Below are 13,028 nucleotides of genomic sequence, written 5' to 3' on the forward strand. Positions count from 1 at the left end.
GGGTATAGTAGAGGCTAAGGTTATATACATTACCTACATGGCTAGTCTAACTATTACAAGTAAGCATAACAGAATTATAAGAATAGCTAGAAGAGAAAAAAGGAAAGGGGAAAGTCCTCTTAACCATGATGGCCATTCAAAGGTTACTTGAGAGATTTTGTTTATCTCTTTCTGCAGATCATTAATTTGATTGTCAATAGTGTGAGAAAAATCTGCCACAGTAAAGCAACACATACCAGGAAATTGTTGACAACCAAGGTTATGCTTGAGCAACAAATAAATATATAGTAGTAGCTCCTGTTATGAGTCTTTTTCTGTCCTGCCAGCCAGCTCCCAAATAATGACACAGTAACTTATTAATTATGAAAGCTCGGCCTGTAGCTTAGGCTTGTTCCTAACTAGCTCTTATAACTTAAATTAACCTATTTATATTAATCTATGTTCTGTCACATGGCCTCACCTCTCTTCCATCTTCCACCTTCTGTTTCCTCTCTGTGCCTCTTGGCATCTCCTGGGCACCTAGATTCCTCCCCCTCTCTTTCTCTCCCTGGAAATCCCACCTATACCTCCTGCCTAGCTATTGGACATTCAGTTTTTTATTACACCAATCACAATACATCTTCACAGTGTACACATATCCCATAACAAGCTCTAGTTTGTAAAACTGTGGTTCTCAACTCACCCATTTCTTGGTTAATTTCTCCTAATATGTTTGCTATAATGTCAGTAGTTTTACTAATCATGCAGGCCATGTTTGAAACCTCTCTTCGATTTCTAGTAATCATGCCTGGTACTAGTAATTTTTGAAAAGGCATAAAAACAATCCTCAGCATGGAAAAAACATCATTATGCTGTCTCCTATTAGGGCATGTCTTTTCTCTCCACTGACATTTGGATTTTATATTGACAAGCTGAGAATTAACATGTAATAAAATTAGTAAATACCACAGCATCATTTTTGGGTCAGTAGTATTGTGCCCTGTTGTCTTCCCAAGGTCTTGACTTGATGGGTTAAAGTCTTAATGTCTCCCCAAGTCAGTGCTGTCCTGGTCAGGTTTACTGGAACTGGAGTTATCTGGGACCTCATTCATTTTCTGGAAAGACAAAAGCATAGCCTCACCCTGATGTTAGAAGAACTGGTCATTTCCATTGATTAGTTTCCAGATGCTTTCATTTAACAAATACTTTAAGCTGTGTCTCCTCTAGGGCAAAAAGTTGCGGGGGTGGGGGGGGGCAGCAAAAGAAGCATTATCCTTTAAAGTGAAAAATTTTAAAGTGAACATGACTAAATGTAGCATAGTATGTAGGGATTTCGGTGGGTGTATAAAATTGTTTTAATTTGCCATTTAAGTGTTAGATAGTGTCATTCCACAATAGCTTGACCCTGTGAATTGTAAGAAATTTTAGTTACATGATTAATATTCTGTTTATTGCATAATTCCTTAAAGCTCTTGCTAGTATAAGCAGGACCATTATCAGGTTTTAGTTGTAATGGGAGTCCTAGAAAGGAAACAGTGTTTAGTAAATGATTGACGGCATCCAATATGCTTTCATCCTTGTGAGCAGAAGCAACAATCATATTAGAAAAACTATCAACTGTTTCATGAACATATTTTGAATTTCAAAATTCTGAGATATCTGTTTGCCAAATGGCATTGGATTGTAATCCTTGAGGATTAATTACACCAGCAGAGGGCAGTGGGGTGAAAGAAAAGGACAGGAACAAATGGTACGTTGTTCATGAGGGAAGAGAATTGTATTTGGAACAAAGTCTCATTTTGATGAAGAAGTTCCTGAGATTTATGAGTGGCCTGTAAAGAAAGTACTAAGGGCAAGGAGGCAGCCAGTGCATCATCTTGAGCATTAGTGAATGCTCACAGACCTGGCAAATTAGAATGAGCAGGAATATGAATTATGAAAAAGGTTGAGTTCATTATCATATAGACATCTGAAGGGAGATACATAATTATAAAATAACATTAGTGGTGGCCTTGGGTTTAAGTCTTGCAGTTTCTAAAAGAGAAATAGTTTGAGCACAATACATGGAGTCAGTTACAAGAGTCAATTGCTGAGAAACATCTAAGAAAAGCTGATTGATTTCAGTGAGTTCAGACAGCTGGGGTGGGTTCAGTCTCTTTTTGTGGAGGATGTAGAATTTGTATATAGAACATAAATTCCTTGTCCTTTTGAAGAGACATCTGTAAAAGCATTAAATGGGATCTCTGTAGGATTTATTAGTTGTAATTTTAGGTAATACCAATGGGGTATTTTCAGAAATATCTTAAAAGGGGATCTTTGGAATAATGATTAACTATAGATCCAGAGTAACACGATAATATTACTTGCCAATTATTAGCAGTGTGAAACAAATAACCAACTTGCTTTTTATTTAATAGCACAGTGACTTCTGTAAGCTCTTTACCAGTAAGTTGTTCAAGAAGTGTCTTTCCCACCATTATCAAGTCTATAATTTCTTGTAAGTAAGGAGTAACAGATAATTATAACATGCATAAATTTCTATAACACTATTACCTTATTGATATGTAAGTCTAGGAGGTGATGAGGAGGAAGGAAGGACAAGTCACTGATAAGGAAGTAAGGATTAATGATATGATCCACCACTTTAGCAGCAACATTATTTCTTTGAAAGTTTAGACATGGCTTTTTAAATTTATTTTGTAATTAAAAGAATTCAAATGCCTATTGGTCAAGTCTTTGTTTTTGGTTTTCTTAATTATTTATCTTTGCACACATCCCACAACATACAAACATCATATTGAATTGAATTGTTAAGTTCTAAAAATGAAGAGAATAGAAAGCAGGGTTGGGTCTGGGGATGTAGCTAAGTGGTAGAGCTCATGCTTAGCATACGTAAGGCCCTGTGTTTAATCCCCCGCCCCAGCACCAAGAAAGGTAGGAGGTATGGGAAGGGGTTTGCAGTTTTTAACCTCTGATCTGGAACAACATTTATTTCTTACTTTACAATTTTGAGTCCAGTCTTTCAGAAGTTTGTATGCATTTGCTTACTTAGCTTATGGAGTGATCTTTTCCCCCAGTTAACATACCTTGGACTTTTAGGTATTAGTAGAGAGTCTATATTTCTAGGCTGCACTATACCTTTTAAAGTTTTATTTTGATTTGTGTGTAATAGACCAGGAGGCATTGGATTCCTTGGAGCTGGAGTTAAAGGTGGTTGTGAGCTCTCTGACATGAGTGCTGGGAAACAAATTCCAGTCCTCTGGAACTGGGAGAACAGCAAGTGCTCTTGGCCTCTGAGCTGCCTCTTTATCCCCAGATCATGCAGCAGCACTATTTAATAAACGAATAACTCCCTCTGCTTCAGTGTTATGTTTCTTATCAAATTTAACTGACAGACTCTGGAAAGTAACAAAGAGCACAGTCAAATCTTTAGTAGTGATGGGCAGATAAGGACATATCAAACTGGTATGGCCCAAAAGGTTTTGTAAATAATTGAGAGAACATTGTTTGGGAAGTTCTAAGCAGAGGATGGTGGATATTATTGTTGCATAATAATATCCTAAATTATCATAATGATTGCTTTTCATTTGATCTGGAACCATGTTTACATTTTGTTTTATTTTTATTTTCCATGAAAGTTAAGCACTCATTTAAGTATTGAATAGATGAACAGGAGAGCAGAATGTCATCCATATAATGAATGACCAATAGCTTGGGAAACTCAATCAGCACTGGCGTAAGTGCTTTATGTACATAATATTGATACATAGTGAGGCTAGTTTTCATCCCTGTGGTAAAGCTTTCCACTGATATCAGGTCATTGGCTGTTGATTGTTTAAAGTAGGAAGAGAGAATGCAAAACATTCCTTATTACCAGGATGTAAAGGAATAGAGAAAAAGCTATCTTTTAAGTCAAGTGTAACATTGAATATCCTTGAGGAATCATAGTAGGAGCTGGGAGCCCTTGCTGGAGGCTCACTGTTTTCATAGTAGCATTTATGCCCCTGAGGTCATGTAACAGTGGAAGTTTATTTTTTGCCTTATTATGAATTACAAAAATAGGGGCATTCCAGGGACTGACTAAAGGTTCTGTGTGCTAGCTGTAATTGTTCCCAAACTAGAAGCTGGGTATATTTTATTTTTTTCCCCATGAAGGGGCCATTGATCAATCCATACTGGGTCATCAGAGACCCATTGTATTTTTAATGGCCTTTGATCAATGACCCCTATTAGGGAGGGTATACTTCCTTGTATTATAATTATCAGATGATTCATTGTAGTGATGGTAAGCACTGCTTGAATTTGTTACAATATATCTCTTCCCCACAGATTATATGAAAGTCCTGAGACAATAAGACTGCACAGAGGAAGAATCTTCATTGGTCCAATTTAAGACATTAGTACTTTTTAAAGAATCCTGTTGGCCGCCAACACCTTGTAAACGTGGGCCTCTAGACATTGGCAATGTGGGAGCCCTGTTCTTGATAATAACTGAATAATCTACCCCCATATCTAGAATGCTTTTAATGGAATAGTTTTCCATGTATAAGGTCAACATAGGACTTCCATCCTCAGATATAGGTCTTGTCCTTAGAGCTAAGAGATTTAGTCCCATTGCACTAGATCCTGAGTGACTGGATACTGCTTTTGAGTCTGGTACATTTTTTTTATTGTCTGGGTCAACTTTGTCCATGATTCTAGGGCTGGGGATTGCCCCCTTGGGAGTTTAAAGGTTTACCATCCTTGTCAAAATTGGATTGACATTCCTTAGCCCAATGCTTTCCTTTTTGACATCATGGGCAAAGGCAAGGGGCTGGATTACTAGATGTGTGTGTGTGTGTGTGTGTGTGTGTGTGTGTGTGTGTGTGTGTGTGCTTATTTTTTTCAGTGTCCTTTATCCCCACATTCAAAGCAAGGTCCTCTTTGAAAAGTTTTTTGAACAGCTGCTGCAGTGACTGATGATGCAACACGAGACAGCTGCCACCATCTTGAGTGACTGACTGTTGGCCAATTAGAAAAACCACCCTGGTTTCCTGGTGCTGTGGCAGCAGCTCTATCACACTTGAGTTGCCTGGTCAGGGTGTCTGCAGCTTCCCCATGAGTTACTTTCTGCTGGACAACCTCTCAACTTGACTAGGAAATGCAGACCAAGGCTCATTGACCTTCTGTTTTGGTGGCCAGAAAATCTGCAGTTTCTCCATGATCAGGAGTAGTTCTCCAGGCTTCTAGTGCACAAAGGTGTCCTTGGTCAAAACACTGGGCCAAACCACTCATCTGTAGTAGAGCATCACTATATTGTCCCTCTCCCCAAAGTATGTCGAGTTAATAGGGACATTATTGCTATGGTTTCTTTTTGCCTGTTCATCACAGTCATCATACTGTTTTGCTTTCCATATCAAATATTGTCCTGGGCGAAAGCTTTACATACTTGCTTATTGTCCCAAGGAGTAACAATATCCCTGCTTAAATTTTCCCATATCGTATCAGCAATGGATTTTCTGAAATTCTTTGAACACTCAAAAGTAAATTGGTAATGTTGACACACATTTGAGTCTCAAGGATTTAAAATCACAGGCATCATAAGAGCTGGCACGTGAGAGGTTTGGTCCAATCATTTTCCTGTTGATTATGTCCCTCGTCTTCTATAAGTAGTCTCTGGAAGTGAGGCAGCATAGACAGAATTTCTGAATCAGATTGATGAGAATGAGTATTTGTTGTACACGGTTATAAAATTGAGGTGTTTGAAAGGGGGGGCAGCATATGTATCTAAATCAGTCTCATTAAAGGTAGGAGCAGTAGCCCCCAGCTGATGTGTCCAGAGGATCTTTCTCTTTATGGTCCTCTTGGAGGGGTTCCAAGCAGTACACCACCACAGTGGAGACTGTAAAACAATTTGACAGGGATTTTATTCCCTCTTCATGGGCTCCTTTCATATTTGCTCCTGTGCCTCTCCAGTTGGCAATGTCTGTGGTTCCTTGTTCAGGAAACCAAGGATTTTACAGTCACTTGCATGAACTCTCTGAATATTGTGCTAAAAGACATCTCAATAATTGTATAAAATGCTTTGCTCGGAGGACTGAGAAGAATTCATGTTATTTCACTCTCTCTTACAGTTGAAACTTGTTGGGTGAGAGGACTGAATTCTTACCCCCCTCCCCCCACTTCTATTAAAAGAAAATTTTTCTTACTTTCTCCAAGTTGTGAGTACTCTGCAACCCCCACGTCCAGCAGAGTGATGATCTGTGGGAGGCAAGAAGGCAGTTCTGCTTAATACAACTAAGTAGCCAGGGTTGGCTCCAACCTTGGGAGTCTGACCCCAAGTGGTTTATTTTAAGCATATTTAAGCACAGCGCAGTTTGGTGAAATTTTCTTGATGATAATTAACTCAATCCAGTGTTCACAATAAAGCATACAGAGATCTTCTTGGGGGAATAAAGTCAGTTAAATAAAGATCAGATGTGACTACACTGAAATTCTTTGTAAAGTATATGTGACACCTTCCATAAAGATAGATTCTCTAGATTGTCAGAAAAACAAAACAAAACAAGCTTATGATGTGGGTCTGGAAAAGAGTGTGGCCTCCAGCCACATAGATAGCACAAAGGACAGTGGGCTAGAATGCTCGTTCACTCCCATCATTCTGGGTGAGTAACAGGTATACCATTCCTCCCCTTGAAGGAACAACCCCATGTACCAACATTCCAGGCTCCCAAGTGCTCATCTGTGAACACAAAGACCCCTGTGCTGTCTATAGTTTATATGATACTTAGAATTGAAATGGATGTTTTTGACTGTTTTTTTTTCTTAATCTATTTTTTAAATAGAAAATAAAATAAACTGTATTTTAAAAACCTATTTCCTAGGAATAAGGGGAAGAGAGTAAACAATGTTTCCTGGTATATTTAAGCATCGATGCTCCAATGAATCTTAGAATCTCAGAATTGCCAAAACCAGTATAACCATAGTCATGCAATATGGGAGCAGTGGAAATCTATAATTTTGCTATAGATTCCTAGATTCTTAGGGGTGGTGTTTTGAATGAGAGTGGCCTCATATTTTAATGCTTGGTTGTAGTGGGTAGCCTCCTTCAGATTCCTGCTTCGCAGAGGAAACTGCCAGACATTCTATAGGACACTGAGGAAAGTGACCAAGAGACTCTAGCCCTGTGGGCTGAAGACAGATGCCCCAACTTTACAAAGGAACATTAGGTGACTGTCCAGGCTGCCAGCTGTCTCTGTCTACCCTACAAGACTCCTGAAAGTTGCTTGTGTCCTTCTCCCATTTCTCAGGTAATATTATATCCTTCTGAGGTCTTTGATGTAGTTGAAGCTAGATAGTTACAATTTTCCTTAGTTATGATAAAAGGTAAGTTAGGTATAAAAACCTTAGACTCACAAATATAAGATAGATAGGATATCTTCCTTAATATTGTAACTGTAATTCTTGCTTGTTTTGTTATATGTAATTTTACTATGTAAAAGTTAAAACCTTCCTTTTAAAAAAAAAAGAAAGAAAAGGGGAAGTGCTGTGGGTATCGCTCTGTGTAAATAAAATGCTGATTGGCCAGTAGCCAGGCAGGAAGAATAGGTGGGACAAGAGAGAAGAGAATTCTGGGAAGTGAAGGCTCGGGAGGAGAGAGCTGCCAGCCGCCACCATGACAAGCGAGATGTAAGGTACAGGTAAGCCACGAGCCACGTGGCAAAGTATAGATTAATAGAAATGGGCTAAATATAAGAGTAAGAGCTAGACAATGGCAGGCCTGAGCTAATGGCCAAGCAGTTTAAATAATATAAGTGTCTGTGTGTTCATTTTATAAGTGGGCTACTGAACTGCTGGGGCTTAGTGGGACCTGGAGAAAAACTCTAACTACACTTGGTCCCCAGCTGGTGGGAATGTTTGGGGGAGAATTAGAAGATGTAGTCTTGTTGGAAGAGGTTTGTCACTGAGCGTGGAAGTTGAGGTTTCAAAAACCCAAACCACACCCCCCTCCCTCTACCTTGTGCTTGCAGATCAGATGTGAGCTTTTAGCTTCTGCTCTGGCACTGTGCTCCCACCATGGTAGTCATGGACTCCAGTCCTCTGGAACTCTGAGCTCCCGATTAAATGCTTTATTTTAAAAGTTGCCTTAGTCATGACACTTTATAACAATAATAGAAAAGTAACTCATCTTTTCTAGACCTCTAGGATCTTCCTTAAAAGAAATCTTAGTCGGACCAAGTTAGACTAAAAATCTAGAGGGCTCCCAGGAGATCCTCAATATGTTGACTTCTGTTTTCCGTGTTCCTACCTTCAAGGGCTTTTCCTGATTTCTTGTCTGCAACATGCCCTGGCCAATGACACTTTCTCTTGCTTGATGTTTGTTCACTTGTTAGAATTGCTCATTAACTAGCATGCGATGTATCTTTTTTTTTCCCTTATTTGTTTGATGCCCATCTCCCATATACATTATATTAAGGTCAAGAACTTTTACCAGGTGGCAGTGGCACATGCCTTTAATCCCAGCACTCAGGAGGCAGAACCAAGACTATCTCTGTGAGTTTGAAGCCAGCCTGGTCTACAGACAGGCTCCAAAAGCTACACAGAGAAACCCTGTCTCAAAAAAAAAAAAAAAAAAAAAAAACCAAAAAAAACAAAACAAAACAAAACAAAAAAAAACAAACCCAAAAGAAAGAAAAAAATTTCTTAAAACAGCCCTGACATGTTATAAGAGCTAAAAACAACTGTCCAGACACTCATTCAACAAATATTTACTGCATACTCACTTCCTGTTGGTCCTTTGGAGATTATCTTGTCTCAGGATGGGAGAAAGGTCTCCTTTTGAAGGCCAGATACAATTGGTAGTAGATAACTGAAGCGCTGTATTGAAAAGCATTCTCAGAGATCTGAGAATCCAAAGTGCATGAGGAAAAGTAAGTAACAATGTCAGGCATGAACTAACAAAGCAGTCTTGTCTCCCAGGGCCTCTGGTTTTATATCAAAGGAAATTGAGCTCCAGAGATGGGGTACCTGGAGTTCAGACAGCATAGGAATCCCCATTATTCTTTCTGTGTCTTTTGTGGATGGAAGGCCATTCACAGGAGACCAGAAAAAGGAACCTAATCCCAATTAAGGATTCTTCATGAGCATGTTCCAGGAATCCCTAACTGCTGGTCTTGGAATGTTGCATAGCACAGAGCCAAGTGCCCTATAACCGAAACCTTTGGCTAGGATGGAACCTTAATCAGCCAGGGCTGCCCATATTTGCATGACCATGATTTGCATAGACCTTATTTGCATGCCAGAGACGCAAAACTGGAAATTATGTGTGCAGCAACTCATGTTAACCTCCTGGACTGTACACTAGCCAATCTGAGCTGCATTCCCTCTGCATGTCATGAATTACATGCTAGGTAATTGCACACAAGACACTCATCCTTGCCGAAAGTGATTCTCTAAAATGGAGACATTGCTCCAACATTATGTTATAGGCAGGACTCTCTCTAATTGTGCCTCAGACTGCTGCCTGCTTGCAGTATACTCAATAAACTATTTTTCCTGTTTTATTGTGGATGGTAAGCTCATTCACCACCTGTGTCTGTCAAAGGCTTCCCTGTTGTCTTGAGTGTGTATACCCTGTTCCCTACATTGTCAGTCTTACTATATTAGACCCTCAGCTAGAGGTCACCTCTGCATGTCCTCCCCTGCCCCCATTAATCTTCAGGTTCTCCCTCTTTACTGGGCCTTGGAGGGGGTTAAAAGGATGCAGAAGTCCCTGGCCCTGAACCAAGCCTGGAACCCAATTCTGTCTGAACTCACAAGCCAGTTATTTTTAAAAATCCAAAGAGAAAAGGAAGAAAGAAAAAAAGAAAGAAAAAAAACCTGACTGTTCCAGTCACTGTACCAGCCAGCTGAGAGAATCGAGATTTGAAAGGAACAAAGGGTTTCCTCAAACATGCAGATCAAGGGCTTGGCTTATGTGGTAACCAGTAACCTACCACAGGGTGCCTTCAGAGGCAGCAGCCTCTGGTCCTGCCTCACTCCTGGCAGGGGATGGGGAAGCTAGGGACACTCTCCTCCCATGCCCTAGGGTCAGCAGCTTACAACTCTGAACACTGCAAAGTTCCTGTCACCATGACACATGCAACCCCAAGCCAACCTAAGGACATTGTCATCTGCCTAAGAAGCATGAGTGCCAGCTCTCCCTGTTCTTCCTGTTACCATCCTTCCCTTTCACCCCTGACATTGGCGTTTTGACTTAGGACACCCTTCAGAGCCTGGGAACAGGTGAACTCTAGGATTAAGATGGAGGGATCTACCTGACATTCTTGGACACAGAATCAAGCTAGAGTCTGGGGCTCTAAAGGAGTCTCAAAGTACAGGATCCCTTGTTTAAAAGTAGAGCCACCACCTGGGGGCATGGAGATGTCCAGTCCAGGCTGCAGCCGAGGACCATTTCGGGGTTCATGGCCCCACCACACCTGGGGACTCTGCCAATATTCATGGTTCCTGTTATGGGAAAACAGTGCAGAAATCCAGGGTCTGAACTGAAACCTGAGACCATGTTGGTGTCCGAAGGTCCTGAAGCCACCATGGCCATGCAGATCTGAATACCCTGAACAGCAATCCAGGGCCATGGTGACACCTGGGCCTGAGCTGCAGTCTGGGGCCGTGTCTGGTTCTATGACACTGCTGCAGCCATGGTCTATGTTGATATCCATGGTGCCTGGTACCATTGAAGGCCGGACAGATGCCCGAGATCTGGGCCACCAGCTGAGGTCATGCTCTTGTCAGAGGGCCGCCTTGCAGCTGGGGCAATGCAGATCTGAGTGGCCTGTACAGCCACCTGGAGCCATGGTGACATCCAGGTCAGGTATGCCACCCAAGATCATGTCTGGGTCCATGGTTCTGCCACGACCTGGCTCTATGGTGATATTCATGGTCCATGTTGCCACCAAAGACCACAAGAACCCTACCCCACTACCACCTCTGGCCACCACCTGTGGCCATTTGGGAGTCTGAAGGACATGGTGCTGAGGGACTATGCCAACCTCAGTGGTTTGTGCTGCCACCTATGGCCATGGTGTTGTCAGGGCTTGAACTGAGACCTAGGGCCATGTCTGTGTCTGTGGCCTCACTGTAGTCAGGGTCTGCATCAATGTCCAAGACTCTGGTTACCACCAAAGGCAAAGCATACACCCCGGCTGACACCAGAGGCCTTCTTGGTGCCCTCAATCAGGGTGGACAGCACTGTTACCCAGGGCCATATTGATGCCTGGGCCTGAACTGGGGCTTGGGGCCAATTCTGAGTCCATGGCCCTGCCACAGCCAGAGTCTGTGTTGAGGTCTGTGGTTCCTGTTACCATTGGCCAATTGACCACCTGAGGTCTGAACCACTACATGGAGCCAGGTTGGAGCCCAGGGATTACCGCTGCTGCTAGGCCCATCTGGATCTGAGAGGCCTACGCTGCCACCCGGGACCATGGTGACATCCAGCTCAAAGCTGCTGCCAATGATCACATCTGGATCCGCAGTACTGCAGCAACTGGGGTCTGTTAGATGTCTGTTGCCTGTGTTACCACAAGGGCCCATGCAAAGTATGTGTTGAAGTACGCGAGCCCTGCTGAACTGGCCCCAGAGTGGCCTGCTCCCCACAACACAGGAGAGCTGACCCTGAACCTCCCTGCCCTGGGATAATGGGCCCTAATGACCCCTGCACCAGAAAGCTGGCCCCACCCTAAAGAGGAGAACTGGCCCTCCATACTTGGGAAAGCTAGCCCCACCCCTTACCACGGATCTGGGGAGCTGGCTCCACCCCTCACCTGAGAGAAGTGGTCCTAGCAGCCTGGACCAACCTACTCAGCTACCACCCAGGCACACATCCAGGGCTTGGAGTTGACCCACCCCAACATCTACCCCATCTAAGACCCGCTGGAGGGTGTGAAGGGATTTATCCTGTGGAACCATAGCTGCAAGATTTCCATGACCCAGGGCAACAGCAGGATACTGGAGATGAATGTCAGTGGAGGTCGACAATTCATCACACAATGAACATTAGACAAAAGGATCTACTGCATGATGCACAGCAGCTCCCAATGCCACTAAGATGAATGAAGAGAGGATGGAGAGGTGGGAAGGAGATGGGGGTGAGGGGGGAAGAAGTGGTTTTCTTTCTTTCTTTCTCTTTTATTTTTGTTTATTTTTATCTTATTTTTATTTTTTATTTTTTTTAGCTTTCCTTTGGAAGGGACACTACCAGAGTGAGTGGTGGATATGGAGGGACTGGGAAATAAGTGGGGTTGGGGTGCATTGTGTGAAATTCCCAAAGAATCAATAAAAGTGGAAAAAGAAAGGAAAGAGTGGAGCCATTCCAAAAGTCATAATATCATTAGAAATGTCAACAGGGGGCACTTACAATGAGCAGGACCCCTGCTGAGTACTTTGTGTAGCTCATCCTAACCAGGGTTTCAGGACTATTGTCGCCTCTGTGGGACAGATGAGGAAACAGGTTCAGAGAAGAGCAGCAGCCTACACAACCTCACACTGTGAGCCAGTGGGGTCAGGACACTGGCCAGATGAGCTTGACTCTGGAATTCTCTGTCTAACCTAAGACATACTAAAAATGCTGACACTTCAGTGTCTGAGGGAACTGACTCACCACAGGACAGGGAACAAGTCCGTAATCACATTCCTCCCTTGCTCCCAAGCCTCCTTGTTTTTCTCAATGGTTCCCATTTGAAAAGCATAGACCTCAAAGATATTGTCTCAGCTAAGCCCAGAAAAACAACATATCTCCTTTCCTGGGAGGGAGGAAGCCCGAGAAGCCAGAGCATTTCCCTTTCTCAGGGCCAGACTTGGTTTCCTTAGCCAGACCTTCCCTTGGCTCCCTTCTGAAAGAGCTCAGGGATCCACCAATCTGTTGCTATTAAACTCTCAGCCTCCTAATTCTTGCCAAACACTGCTTCTGATTTGGACACGCTGGCTCTATCGCTTGCCCAGGTATCTATGTAGTCTATTCCTTGGTATATTTGCTTCAGCTCTAGCCTTCATCAGAACAATGACCTTGTCCCTTT

General features: G+C 42.5%; 1 long non-coding RNA gene across 1 annotated transcript; it reads right to left on the reverse strand.

Annotated features, from left to right (window-relative positions):
* Positions 1–1,030: 1,030 nt before the first annotated feature.
* LOC118581174 lies at positions 1,031–8,855 on the reverse strand. The gene is made up of 3 exons (XR_004944666.1): positions 8,742–8,855; positions 6,168–6,219; positions 1,031–1,094 (listed from the first exon to the last, which is right to left on the reverse strand). It is a non-coding gene; the product is annotated as an uncharacterized LOC118581174 (long non-coding RNA).
* Positions 8,856–13,028: the final 4,173 nt, after the last annotated feature.

The sequence above is a fragment of the Onychomys torridus genome, chromosome 4, assembly GCF_903995425.1.
Source record: "Onychomys torridus chromosome 4, mOncTor1.1, whole genome shotgun sequence".
In the NCBI taxonomy this organism is placed as follows: Eukaryota; Metazoa; Chordata; class Mammalia; order Rodentia; family Cricetidae; genus Onychomys; species Onychomys torridus.